The 13,280-nt window shown below is 46.2% G+C and overlaps 1 protein-coding gene across 2 annotated transcripts in view; it reads left to right on the top strand.

The window, feature by feature from the left end:
- The window catches only part of LOC106587324 (zinc finger homeobox protein 3), a 411,964-nt gene that overhangs the window by 180,322 nt on the left and 218,362 nt on the right, over positions 1–13,280 (top strand). For both annotated transcript variants that reach the window (XM_045709036.1, XM_045709037.1), the window contains one exon: positions 4,192–4,242. The gene's annotated coding sequence lies outside the window, so the exon portion shown is untranslated. The remainder of the gene's footprint in view (positions 1–4,191; positions 4,243–13,280) is intronic.

Raw genomic sequence — 13,280 nt, 5'->3', positions numbered from 1 at the left:
CCCATCAACTAGCCAAAAAGAGAGACATCAACCAATATGCTCCAAAAAACACGCACAGACACATGCACATGTACACACACAGCTTTAACATGTACACACACACACACACACACACACACACACACACACACACACACACACACACACACACACACACACACACACACACACACACACACACACACACTCCTGAAGAGTAAAAATGAAAAACTTAATGTAACTCTAATTGAAGTAAATGTAACTCTGCCTCAGATAGCATTTGGTCCCAGTCTAAAAAGAGTAAAACACACTCTGGCAACAGAGGTTTTTTTCAGAGTTGTAATCGCTCAATTTAGTGTTGATATTTAACTCTGCATCATTGCATTTCACTCCGTACAGTATTCATTGAAAATAATAACTCTCTGAAGTGTTGTTCAGTATTCTAGACTTAATTATTTACAGTAATGTTTACTCTCACAATATAATCGCAAGAGTTAATTCAACGCTTATGGTTTATATGTGCCCATTTCAGGTGTAAAGTTGCATTTGCATATGTCTTACTGTGTCATATTATGGTGTCTTGCAATATGACATCCAAACTTAATTGGTATCCATTTAAGAGGGAGGATGTCCAATAATTTTACATCACCCACAACTTACATTCAAAATGCATGTTAGAGCAGGGAGGAGAGAACTGTTATTAGAGACTACCTACATCATGTAAACTGGAACAGTCTTCTCAGTAACGCAAGAAATCAAACCGATAACAGATTAGACTATTTTAGGAAAATGTATGTTACAGACTGTATCATTGTGTCGCATCAGATCAAAAACAATCAATGTACATGTGAAAGCACAGATATTAAAATAAATAAGTCTAAAAATCAACCGACAACAGACCGCATGCTGGGAAATATGACAATGACACCCCCTGCACATCTGTGGATACTCCATCATTTGAACTCCCTGTCTCTGTTTGCACTTATGGAGTTAAAAGTACTCGGTCCCAATCAACTCCAGTTATCAACACTAACTCTAGGGAGCGTATCACTCTGTTGATGGTTAAGATGACTCCGGTAGAGTCAATCATTTTGACTCTACCCTGCTCCTCTAGATAGTAAAGATAGTAAAATGGAAGCTGATATTTCATCTCTATAACGTCCCCTGTGGACTGTGTAACCATTTTAGCACGTTGTTGAATAACGTTGCTACTGTTCACTGTGTTTCAGTCATTTTTATTTTATTTATTTTACCTTTGTTTAACCAGGTAGGCTAGTTGAGAACAAGTTCTCATTTACAACTGCGACCTGGCCAAGATAAAGCAAAGAAGTTCGACACATACAACACAGAGTTACACATGGAGTAAAACAAACATACAGTCAATAATACAGTACAAAAACAAGTCTATATACAATGTGAGCAAATGAGGTGAGATAAGGGAGGTAAAGGCAATAAAAAGACCACGGTGGTGAAGTAAATACAATATAGCAAGTAAAACACTGGAATGGTAGATTTGCAGTAGGTGAATGTGCAAAGTAGAAATAATGGGGTGCAAGGGAGCAAAATAAATAAATACAGTTGGGGATGAGGTCATTGTTTGAGGTAATTGTTTGGGCTATTTATAGATGGGCTATGCACAGGTGCAGTGATCTGTGAGCTGCTCTGACAACTGGTGCTTAAAGCTGGTGAGGGAGATAAGTGTTTCCAGTTTCAGAGATTTTTGTAGTTCGTTCCAGTCATTGGCAGCAGAGAACTGGAAGGAGAGGCGGCCAAAGGAGGAATTGGCTTTGGGGGTGACCAGTGAAATATACCTGCTGGAGCGTGTGCTACGGGTGGGTGCTGCTATGGTGACCAGCGAGCTGAGATAAGGGGGGACTTTACCTAGCAGAGACTTGTAGATGACCTGGAGCCAGTGGGTTTGGCGGCGAGTATGAAGCGAGGGCCAGCCAACGAGAGCATACAGGTCGCAGTGGTGGGTAGTATATGGGGCTTTTGTGACAAAACGGATGGCACTGTGATAAACTGCATCTAATTTGTTGAGTAGGGTATTGGAGGCTATTTTGTAAATGACATCGTCGAAGTCGAGGATCGGTAGGATGGTCAGTTTTACGAGGGTATGTTTGGCAGCATGAGTGAAGGATGCTTTGTTGCGAAATAGGAAGACAATTCTAGATTTAACTTTGGATTGTTTGATGTGACTCTGGAAGGAGAGTTTACAGTCTAACCAGACACCTAGGTATTTGTAGATGATCAGAGAGGGTCTATCAGACATCATACAGCCCATAAAGCCTCTCTGATGTCAGCACATTTTCATTGTTATCAAAGGCGTATGCCGTTTTTATTATTGGGGCCTGCACATTTCCTCGCAGGCCCTGCAGCCTACAGAGATTGATGGGCCTCATTTATGAATATGTATAAGATATGCACCTGGGTTTGAACTGGCCTTTGACCTTAATTTGCTCACAGATAGAGGCTTTGCGCTCCTCCATCACATCACAAAATCTTGTTTTAAATCTGCTCCCTTCCAAAAACGGAATATCAAGTGGTTCTATTTCCTGTGGTGTTCTTTCTGGGTAAATAATCTGCAACACACCTTGTGTTTATTCTCCTCAAGTCACAAGCCCATTTTAATAGAAGTATAAAAAAAAAGAAAGTGACATTACTCACATTCATATGAGGTGTTATATTATATTATTAAGGATTAGAGCTGAGGCAGGGACTCTGCTCAGAGAGAAGAACAACATTTGATAAAACATTAACATGTTTTCTAGTACATTTTTTACCAGCTTTTTGCTATCCCTCTTTAGTAGTCTCACTGCCTTCTCTGTGGTTAGATTTCTCAAAGGTGGCTGTCTTACAGCTTTTTGTTGCCAAAGTACATCACAGTGACCGACTAAACTTCATTTCCCATAGAGCAGTGCAGCTGGTAGGTGTGGCCTGTTCTTGTTGAGGAGGCTGCCCTTTGAGGTCGTTGCTCTGGTGATGTAACGGGGCTGCGGAGCCCCATGGGCCGCATGACAAACCGAGCTGCCACGCCAAGGTGTGTGTCAGGGGGGTTTTTCCACAAAGCATTCTATAAAAGTGTAACTGGGCTGTGTTTGGCCTTTCCTCCCGGTAGGCGAACACCGTTCAGCCAACAGGCCCCCAAAGATCTCTTAAAAAGTGCTGATCCACAGAGCTGGGTCCTGCTAGTGCTCCTGTAATCCTTTCCAGCTTTTCACCTCCTCTCCTCCTCTCCTCCTCACATTCCCTCACTCTCTCTTGCTGAGTCACTGGTACTGGGTGAGTGACAGAGGGATGGGGTCGGCGTGGGGCTTGTCAGAGCCCGGAAGAGATTATCACGACAAAACAAATCGGCAGCGCTGCTAATTGCGTGGCAGTGTGTGTGTGTGTGTGTGTGTGTGTGTGTGTGTGTGTGTGTGTGTGTGTGTGTGTGTGTGTGTGTGTGTGTGTGTGTGTGTGTGTGTGCCCGGGGGTGCTGAGGGGCTCTGGGGCCGTGGCTTTGGGGAACCAGGGGCCTGGCACAGTGCCAGCGGAAGACATCAGCACCATCATTACTCAACCCCCTGCCTACCACGTCGTCACCACAGTGTCACATACAACCTGGCACTGTCACCACACACGCCACATCTACATATCACTCCACCCCCCACCACCCGCTCTCCATGTCCCTCCCTCCCTCACACTACACACACTCCACAACAGGGCCAGACAGCCACAATCTGTCACCAGGCGCCATCATACATCACTGCATTAATAAACATGAATTAGTAATGGCACAATTAGATGGGGTTGCTCTGGCGTTTACTGGTACAATAATGGTGTTCCTCTCCTCTCTCCTATCTCTCTCTCCTCGCTCTCCTCCTCTCCTGTCTGGGCCCCTGCTCCCCTCTGGCCAATGCTGGATCTCCCTGTCAGATCTCAGGATGCGGCTGAGGAGGAAATGGAGGCTACGGAAGATAGCTAGTGTAGGTAAAAGGGAACAAAGAGCCAGAGTGTTCTCTCCCAGGCTGCTCCTGCTGACTGTATCCTGGAGCATACTTCACTCTCTGCCGTCAGCTGACATCCTGCCCCCCGCTGGCGGGTTGCACTGGCTCTGACTGTGGAGGACTCCTGGAGTGAGGGTACTGAGTACTGACATTCTGCTCTCTCTCTCTTTCTGTTTCCCTGTGTGTCTGTGTGTGTGTGTGTGTGTGTGTGTGTGTGTCTCAGGTTCAGTTCCACTGTGTACGCTTGAACATTTTGATCTCCTGCGGCCTGACGGTACGTGGACTGCCTCTTCCACTTCAACACAGCACTCCCAATACACATCACACTCACTGACTGAATGGGGCTACAAACAGCTATTTACTATTTACACAGTAGACGCCATAAATGACTGACAATATACAGTTCAGGGGGAACATCATTCTACCACTTGAAGGTTATTTCTTATCCATGACTTGAATCAGATGTTTTTATTGACTTTTTTCTAGTTTGTATATAAAGTGAGTATTGTATTGCTCTATCTACACACTCAAACACAGGAAGCCTCTTGCTTCTTCAAACTCTCCTTTTCAGCACAACGTTCATGTATGGTCATGTACTGAGGTTAGGTCCAAGTCTCTGACCGTGGAAACTCTCTAAGGAGAGAGCGTTATCATTTCTAAAGCAGATGAGATATAGTGTCAGTGTAAAGAGGACAACAGAAGTGCTGTGTAGAGTCTGGGACAACACAGCAGTGGTTAGGAAGGTTTGATTGGGCCTTTGGTGCTTCTAGGAGAGGGCAGCCCACCACCACTCCCAGTGAGGGAGATCCCAGAGAGAGTGTGTGAAATGGGGAGAGGAGAGACCCTCGCTCCAGGGTATCACTGACATGATCCAGTTGGATCTCTCCTTCACACACCCTGCCAGAGGCTCTGATATCGACCCTCTCACCACCCCAAATCACACACACACACACACACACACACATACTTTTATGTTTCACTTTAACACTAATTTCCATGCCTTACATACAAACAACAGAGGCAGACATGTCCCAGACCTGTTCCCCTGTTATTCTAGACATGTTCCCTCCTCCCTCTCTCTCCCTCTTTCTCCTCTTTTCTCTTTCTCTCTTTCATCCCTCCCCTCACTCTTTATTCAGTTCCTCTGGCAGAATCTCCTCTTTTACACTGTCACTCTTCTGCACTGTGTTTCTCCTCCTCTCCCAGGGGGCCACTGTGTTTTGTTGCCTTTTGTTCCAACAAAACAGTCTAATTGGTTGATTAGGTAGGGTTGACTGACCTGTTAATTGAATACTAATTTAGATTTGATGTCTCCCCTGCAGATTAACATCTGATGTAAACGCTGTGTGGGTAGACATCAAACTAAATTACAACAACAACAACATCTACAAAGATTTAAGACAGTACTGTAGATTTGAAACATTCTGGATTGTCCAGGCCTTTGAATAAAAGAGTTGATTAAAACAGAAAGAAAACGCTCTTTATGTGAAATTAAACATTACATCAATCAAATAAAAATAAATGTACTCACATTAAAATGTAACAGAGACTGTGAAGGCAGTAATATCCACATTAAAATCAGCATGATTCAGCCTTATCTGATTGTGGTCTTGTTATTTATTATTGAGTATGTTCTTCATTATTTCCACTTAGTGAACAGCCATTGTTGCCCCTTAGAATAAACCTAGCAGGGAATAGAAAGTGTCCTCTCAACATTAAGCCTCACCCTGGTTTCTTCATCTAAACAGCTCAACTCTGTCCTTGATGCAACGCACAGACAAATAAACCAAATTAATATGGTACGGTCAACAAATGAATAAGATTTGTGGCAATTAATGTTTTACCATTGTTCCACACCTACTACTTTTAGCGTGCATTGAAGAAACACGACATGGTCTTTAAGGAATGGGGACAGTTCTCCTGTTTACTCTGAGGGGTGTAAAGCTTGTTGAAGTCTTTATTTCTCCATTTGCATGTTTCACTGATAGACATATTATTCACAAAATGTCCTTGAGATGTTTTGAAACAAATAGGCTCACAGCGCAAGGACAAATTGGAAGGAGACGTTGGTTTTCTTATTGTTGAGGTTGTGTATTGTGTACAGTTCCAGTATTTTTTCTCTTTGTTATAGTTTTCACTGTTTCACATTACAAAAACGTAACCAGAACTCTATTCAGGTTTTTCTGGCTCCTGCCAGTGGCGGTTCTAGACCATTTTAACTGGGGGGGGGCAAGCTGGGGCCAGTTGTACTGTTAGAGGGGCCAGTTACATTAGACATTGTTGTCATATCGTTTTCTTCACTGCATTGCAGGCATTAGCAGGCAAAAGACCATGTTCATAATCATTAGTGTTCCGCGTTGCCACTGTCTAATAACGGATGTAAAAAAAGAACGATAGCAAAAATGTGTTATGTAAAAATTATTTCATACTCCACATTTAGGGGGGCCACAAGGGGGTCCAAAATTGTTGTCACAGGGGCACCCCCCCCCCAGAACCGCCCCTGGCTCCTGCACCACACAACATTCAGTCTTTTTTCCATTCTCCTTCTGGAACACAGGAAGGCAACATTCAGAGTGCATGTCATATCCACTGGTCTGAGATCAGGGATTCAATACTGCCTAAGACAAGTATTTATCCTGCACAGAGTAGGCCAGGTCTCAGGGTAGCATCATACAGTATCCAAAGTCTGTCCGCAATATTATAATGAATCAGTTCGCAAACATCCACTCCTATGCATGAGACAACAACAAAAAATCGATCAATAAAAACTTGATTTCCCTTGAGTCTGAGGACTGATCCCTGTGGGTCACGTGACTGGCCCTCCTCTGTGCTTAGCCTTGGAGCGTTGTGCTGTACATCCATTGTGCTGCCAGTCCAGACCAGCACCTCCATAAAATGGTGAAAATGCATCAGACTTGTCACATGCATGTCTTTTGGATTCATGCCTGACCACAAAAAATAGGTATATCCCCAAAATACAAAAATGATTACAAAAAAAGCAGAATCCAAGCCTCATCACTATCCATCTAATGTAGGAGGTAAATAGCTCATTATTCCAGAAGGAAACCGTCTCCACCCTAGTGAGGACTTTCAATTCCATACAGTATCTGAACATGCTGAGTGAGGCATCCTACATTTAGCATAGTCCTCCTCTATCCTGATGTCTGTATCTCTAAGATGCAATTCCATGGATATGGGCCTTTAGTTTGGCCTTTTACCATCTTCATCAAGGAATTCCCTTCTGCTCCAATAAAAAGCCTCCTGGTTGTAACTGATGACTGTTGTATGTTCTGGGCCTCCTCTGACCCAAGTCGTCGTTGGGTAAACTGTGTAGACATTTGCAAATCTATTTACTGGCGCTTCCCATCCAGGCGTTTTATTTTCCTAGAGAGAAGAAATTAAAATTAAAAAGCAATCAGTGATACATAAAGCCGTATTGCTTTCTCAGAGCGAGGCCGACACAACTCACCTGCACTCCCCATACCCCTGCAACCTCTCACACACACACACACACACACACACACACACACACACACACACACACACACACACACACACACACACACACACACACACACACACACACACACACACACACACACACATGCGCATACACTTACACTCACACAGACACACACAGTAGGTTTCACACACACCAGGCCGAACCAGTGCAGGCACCAGTTACCCCATGTGTGGGAATCTCTCTCACTGTCTCACCATCTGTCACTTACCACACATACTTAGAGCCAGGCTCGTTAGTCGCCCCTCCCTCCTTCCCTCCCTTAACGAGAAAATGATTACAACGCATTTCTCCACAATCCCAATGGCCTCTCTTGCTCGCCTTGCGTCGTCCGAAATGTGCCTCCCTACCTTCAGCTCTCCGTCTCCCTCTTTCTCTGAGATCCCCTTCTCTCCCCTCTACCTCTTCTTCCACTCTCTGTGGCTGCAGCCTCTCTCTCTCTCCCTCTCTTTCTCTCTTTCCCTTTCTTCATCCTCTCCGCAGCCTCTCTCTCTCGCTCCTCCCATCTCTGAGCTCTAGGCTGCTCTGGGTTTTAGACGGATCACTCTCACAATGGTTGATCAATACGGCTATTGATCCGCTGGCAAAATGTTTACAAAATCATCCTGGGCAGCTGCGGAGCAGCGAGGAGGGGAGGAGGGGCGGCCGGGGGGCCATGCCATTCGGGCAGTGGAGAGCCAGCGTGCCCCCTGATTGGTCGTCTGTCTGCCCGCATTGCCAGGGAGAAGGCTGGCGTCGACGGGGCTCCGTTTGCCTTTGTCATTGTTCCCAGCGCGTCATGGCGTTCTCCGGCTCACACAGCAGAACTTTCCTAACCTCCAATGTAGCGCAGCTCGGCTGTTTAACCTTTTCACTGCTAGATGCTGGCTACCAGCCAAACAGCAACACCCGCCTCCCCACCTCTTCCTCTCCCATGGGCTCAGACCTTAATTTGCATAAATTAGCACGCCGCAGTCAATGCCAGTCTCTTAACGATCCTCTGTTGTATCATTTTCTCCCCCGCCCTCCCTTGCTCGGCAGAGAGAGGCTCTCACGCCGCTGTACCCGCCCCTGTGCCGGCCTTCTGGCCTACATGGCGCTACACTGTCATTGGCCTGGCTGACGTGTCCCCTCAGCACTCCCCCTGGGTATCCCTGGCACGGGGAACCACCGCCCCTGCTCCCGCTTCTCTTCTCTCTTCTGCCAACTCAGTATGAGCAAACAGGAGGGGACCTGCAGGCGGGCAGGCAGGCAGGCGAGCGTACAGCCATAAGGCACCAGAGATCAGTCTTGGAACAGCCTGGGCTTCCCTCTGCATCTCCCTCCTGACTCACACACACACTACAGCCTGTCGTGGGGGAACACACACATCTCGTCACTGCTACTGTCTGAGGAATACAGGGGAGCAGTACTACCAGCAGCAGCAACTCCAGCAGGCTGCTGTATCTACAGTGGGACAGTACAGGTGCTTGGGAATGTTACAGAGGGACCATGTCACTCACAGACCCAGATACATGTAGCTGACTCAGATTTTTACTAGAGGCCTTATTGAGGCATGTTTTGAGAATCATATGTTCTTTACACTGAAACTTGTAAATACACAATGGCCTACTATGACCGGTATCCACCTCCGTCTCACTGGTTCAAGGTATCTATGAGTCGGCTCTACATAGAGGTTAGAGATGAGCAGAGTGTGGTGTAACTATCTCCAGAGCACAGCCAGACTCCAGCTGTCATCCATCATGGCCAGCCAACTCAGCCTCTGTGACCCAGAGTCAACCTCCTCCCTCTGGGGTGTGTGGCTCGGCCTGTCCCCTCCCTCTCTGGCTCCAGCTCCAGACCCTGAATCACATCGTCTGAAGCTGCTCCAGCCGGGCTTGTTGTGGAGAACGGGGTGGAGAGGAGTGGAGGTGGTGGTGAGAGATGTCTGTCTAATTAATGCTGTGTTTTTAATTAACTGCGTCAGGAGGCAGCTTCTTGTCCCCTGACTGGTGGCGGTAGGGAGGGGAGGAGTAACAGAGGATTACCACACAGCCTGGGGTCTCCTCCACAGTACTGGCCCTAAGCTCTGCTCTGCTCCTATCATCAGGACTGGGATAAACAAACAGCTCACACACATATGCACACACGCAAACACATATGCATGCTCATATACACACATGCACAGAGCGCACACACATTATACACAAATGTACACAAGCACAGACTCATAAACACTCACACACACACACTCTCTCTCTTTCACACACACACGGCTGATGAGTCTCACCCACTGGAGAGGAACATAGTAATTATTGTAACACATGCAAGGCGAGCCACATCCCATTCATTACCAGAACATGTTTTTAGAAGTAATGAACTGTAATCCCTGGTCATGTTCCCTGTGGTAGAGCGTGATGTCAGCTCTGAGCGGTGTGAGTCTGATCCTCTACAGCCCATTGCCAGATGGCTTTTAAGCTCTCACACTACAGTGCATGCTATGCTATCTTACTGCTGTAACGTTCTATCCTCCATCGATTTATTTGCTTCCTCGTTTCTATCCTCCCTATGTCTGTCTTTCTCCTTGTAATTTCATTTTGACATCCCCCTTCTTTGCTTTTTCCCTCCTTTTTCCCTCTCTCTCTCTTACTCTCTCTCTCTCTCTCTCTCTCTCTCTCTCTTTCTCTTCCTCTCTGTAAGAGAGTGCGTTACACAGAAATCAATTTCAGCTCAGGCAGCGTAACCAAACAAAGCACTGAGCTAATTTCAGCAGGAGCGTAGATGCAACCTATCTTGCTCAGCCCCCCACCCTCCTTTATTGGGAGACATTTTGTTCTCACTCTGCCGCCATTATGTCAATCACTGGAGACATGTGATGATGTGTGAATGCAGCTGCTAAATGGATCATGGCAGGCAATGATCATTAGAGACAAAGCTGGGTGTTCCCACCCACTAATGTATATCTCAGTCTCTGTGTTGCTGTGCATGAGGTATTGTCTTTGGCTAGTCAGGATGCATAAGAAGATAGTTTGGCTTTACGTTTTATACATCTATCATCGTGTCATATGTGTCTGCTTGTTTTAAGTCTGTCTGTCTTCATGTGTTTGTGTGTGTGGGTGTGTATGTGAATACTACATATACATATGAATTGTGTACAACTTCGTCTGCATGCCTGTGAATGTGTAGGCTCATTGTTGTTTGTTGTGCTGTGACCTTTGTGAAGGAGCTGGCCCGTGTGTAGAGGCCTGTGCCCTCGCCTGTGTGAGAGCGCTGGCCCGTATGTATACAGCAGCCTGCACCCGACCCAGTGCTGGATGAGTGGGCCAGGCCAGGCCCGCCGGCCCTGCAGCCGTCTTTTGCTGCCTGTCAGGCCTCTTAGTGAAGGCAGCCGAGAACACCAGTATTGCACCCTCTTGATCGGCCTCATTCCTTGCTCCACTTTTATTGATTTCAGTCAGACACAGAGGCAGGCAGAAAGAATGGGCCTTTTCAGGAAGAAGTTAAACGGTCAAGTAACGGGTGGAGGGTGGCTTTCAACTCTTTATTGACGAGGTGAAAAAATGTCACTATTATGGAGGCCCTTTCAGGAGATAGCGAGCTGATTGGATGAGTTCCGCAGGGTCAGGCTGGAGCGCATTTCCTCCGCAGCCAAACAAGTCTGTATAATAGACCAGAGGAATGGAATGGGCTCGACCTGCTCAGGTTCTTCTCCTCGCCAAACATCCTCTGTCTGTTACATTCCCCTGGGCGTATGAAGCTCAGAGCTCATGGCTGAGGGCTGGTTGGAGTGCAGGGCTGCTGGTCTCCTCCTCTTTCCTCACTTCTAAGGGGTTGTTACTCAACATACTGAAGGAGAGGTGCTTCTCACCATGCTGCTGTCTATCCTATGTTAGTAGCTGGTCCTTCTGCCCTCACATCTGGGCTGCAAGGTCACTACTAGAGGCACTGAAAGAGGGAGGGAGGAAGGGAAGGAAATGAGAGAAAGTGAGCTAGTGTAAAACAGAGGCTGAGAGAGAGGAGGAACAAGATTCTGAAGCTACAGTGAGGGAAAAAAGTATTTGATCCCCTGCTGATTTTGTACATTTGCCCACTGACAAAGAAATGATGAGTCTATAATTTTAATGGTATGTTTATTTGAACAGTGAGAGACAGAATGACAACAAAGAAATCCAGAAAAACGCATGTCAAAATGTTATAAATTGATTTGCATTTTAATGAGGGAAATAAGTATTTGACCCCCTGTCAATCAGAAAGATTTCTGGCTCCCGGGTGTCTTTTATACAGGTAACGAGCTGACATTAGGAGCACACTCTTAAAGGGAGTGCTCCTAATCTCAGCTTCTTACCTGTATAAAAGACTCCTGTCCACAGAAGCAATCAATCAATCAGATTCCAAACTCTCCACCATGGCCAAGACCAAAGAGCTCTCCAAGGATGTCAGGGACAAGATTGTAGACCTACACAAGGCTGGAATGGGCTACAAGACCATCGCCAAGCAGCTTGGTGAGAAGGTGACAACAGTTGGTGAGATTATTCGCAAATGGAAGAAACACAAAAGAACTGTCAATCTCCCTCGGCCTGGGGCTCCATGCAAGATCTCACCTCGTGGAGTTGCAATGATCATGAGAACGGTGAGGAATCAGCCCAGAACTACACGGGAGGATCTTGTCAATGATCTCAAGGCAGCTGGGACCATATTCACCAAGAAAACAATTGGTAACACACTACGCCGTGAAGAACTGAAATCCTGCAGCGCCCGCAAGGTCCCCCTGCTCAAGAAAGCACATATACATGCCCGTCTGAAGTTTGCCAATGAACATCTGAATGATTCAGAGGACAACTGGGTGAAAGTGTTGTGGTCAGATGAGACCAAAATGGAGCTCTTTGGCATCAACTCAACTCGCCGTGTTTGGAGGAGGAGGAATGCTGCCTATGACCCCAAGAACACCATCCCCACCGTCAAACATGGAGGTGGAAACATGCTTCACCGCATCAAAGGGACGATGGACGGGGCCATGTACCGTCAAATCTTGGGTGAGAACCTCCTTCCCTCAGCCAGGGCATTGAAAATGGGTCGTGGATGGGTATTCCAGCATGACAATGACCCAAAACACACGGCCAAGGCAACAAAGGAGTGGCTCAAGAAGAAGCACATTAAGGTCCCGGAGTGGCCTAGCCAGTCTCCAGACCTTAATCCCATAGAAAATCTGTGGAGGGAGCTGACGGTTCGAGTTGCCAAACGTCAGCCTCGAAACCTTAATGACTTGGAGAAGATCTGCAAAGAGGAGTGGGACAAAATTGCTCCTGAGATGTGTGCAAACCTAGTGGCCAACTACAAGAAACATCTGACCTCTGTGATTGCCAACAAGGGTTTTTCCACCAAGTACTAAGTCATGTTTTGCAGAGGGGGTCAAATACTTATTTCCCTCATTAAAATGCAAATCAATTTATAACATTTTTGACATGCGTTTTTCTGGATTTTTTTGTTGTTATTCTGTCTCTCACTGTTCAAATAAACCTACCATTAAAATTATAGACTGATCATTTCTTTGTCAGTGGGCAAACATACAAAATCAGCAGGGGATCAAATACTTTTTTCCCTCACTGTACAATATGTAACTTTTTGGGGCGACCTGTCAGGAACTCAAAGCAGCAGGAGGGGTGAAGTCAGGCGCAAGAGACCAAGGTCCGTGAACACACGTTTTAATAGGCAACAGTCCAAAACTGCCAACAACATGTAAGCCAGGGTGAAAATACAATAACAGTAAAAGCCCGAAAACAGAGTAGGGGCACAGCCCAGAAAAACTTGTATGCCTTAACACACAAAAATGCAGA

The sequence above is a fragment of the Salmo salar genome, chromosome ssa26, assembly GCF_905237065.1.
Source record: "Salmo salar chromosome ssa26, Ssal_v3.1, whole genome shotgun sequence".
Classification (NCBI taxonomy): Eukaryota; Metazoa; Chordata; class Actinopteri; order Salmoniformes; family Salmonidae; genus Salmo; species Salmo salar.
Note: the sequence above shows the minus strand (reverse complement) of the source record. Positions and strands in the feature narration are given on the sequence as shown.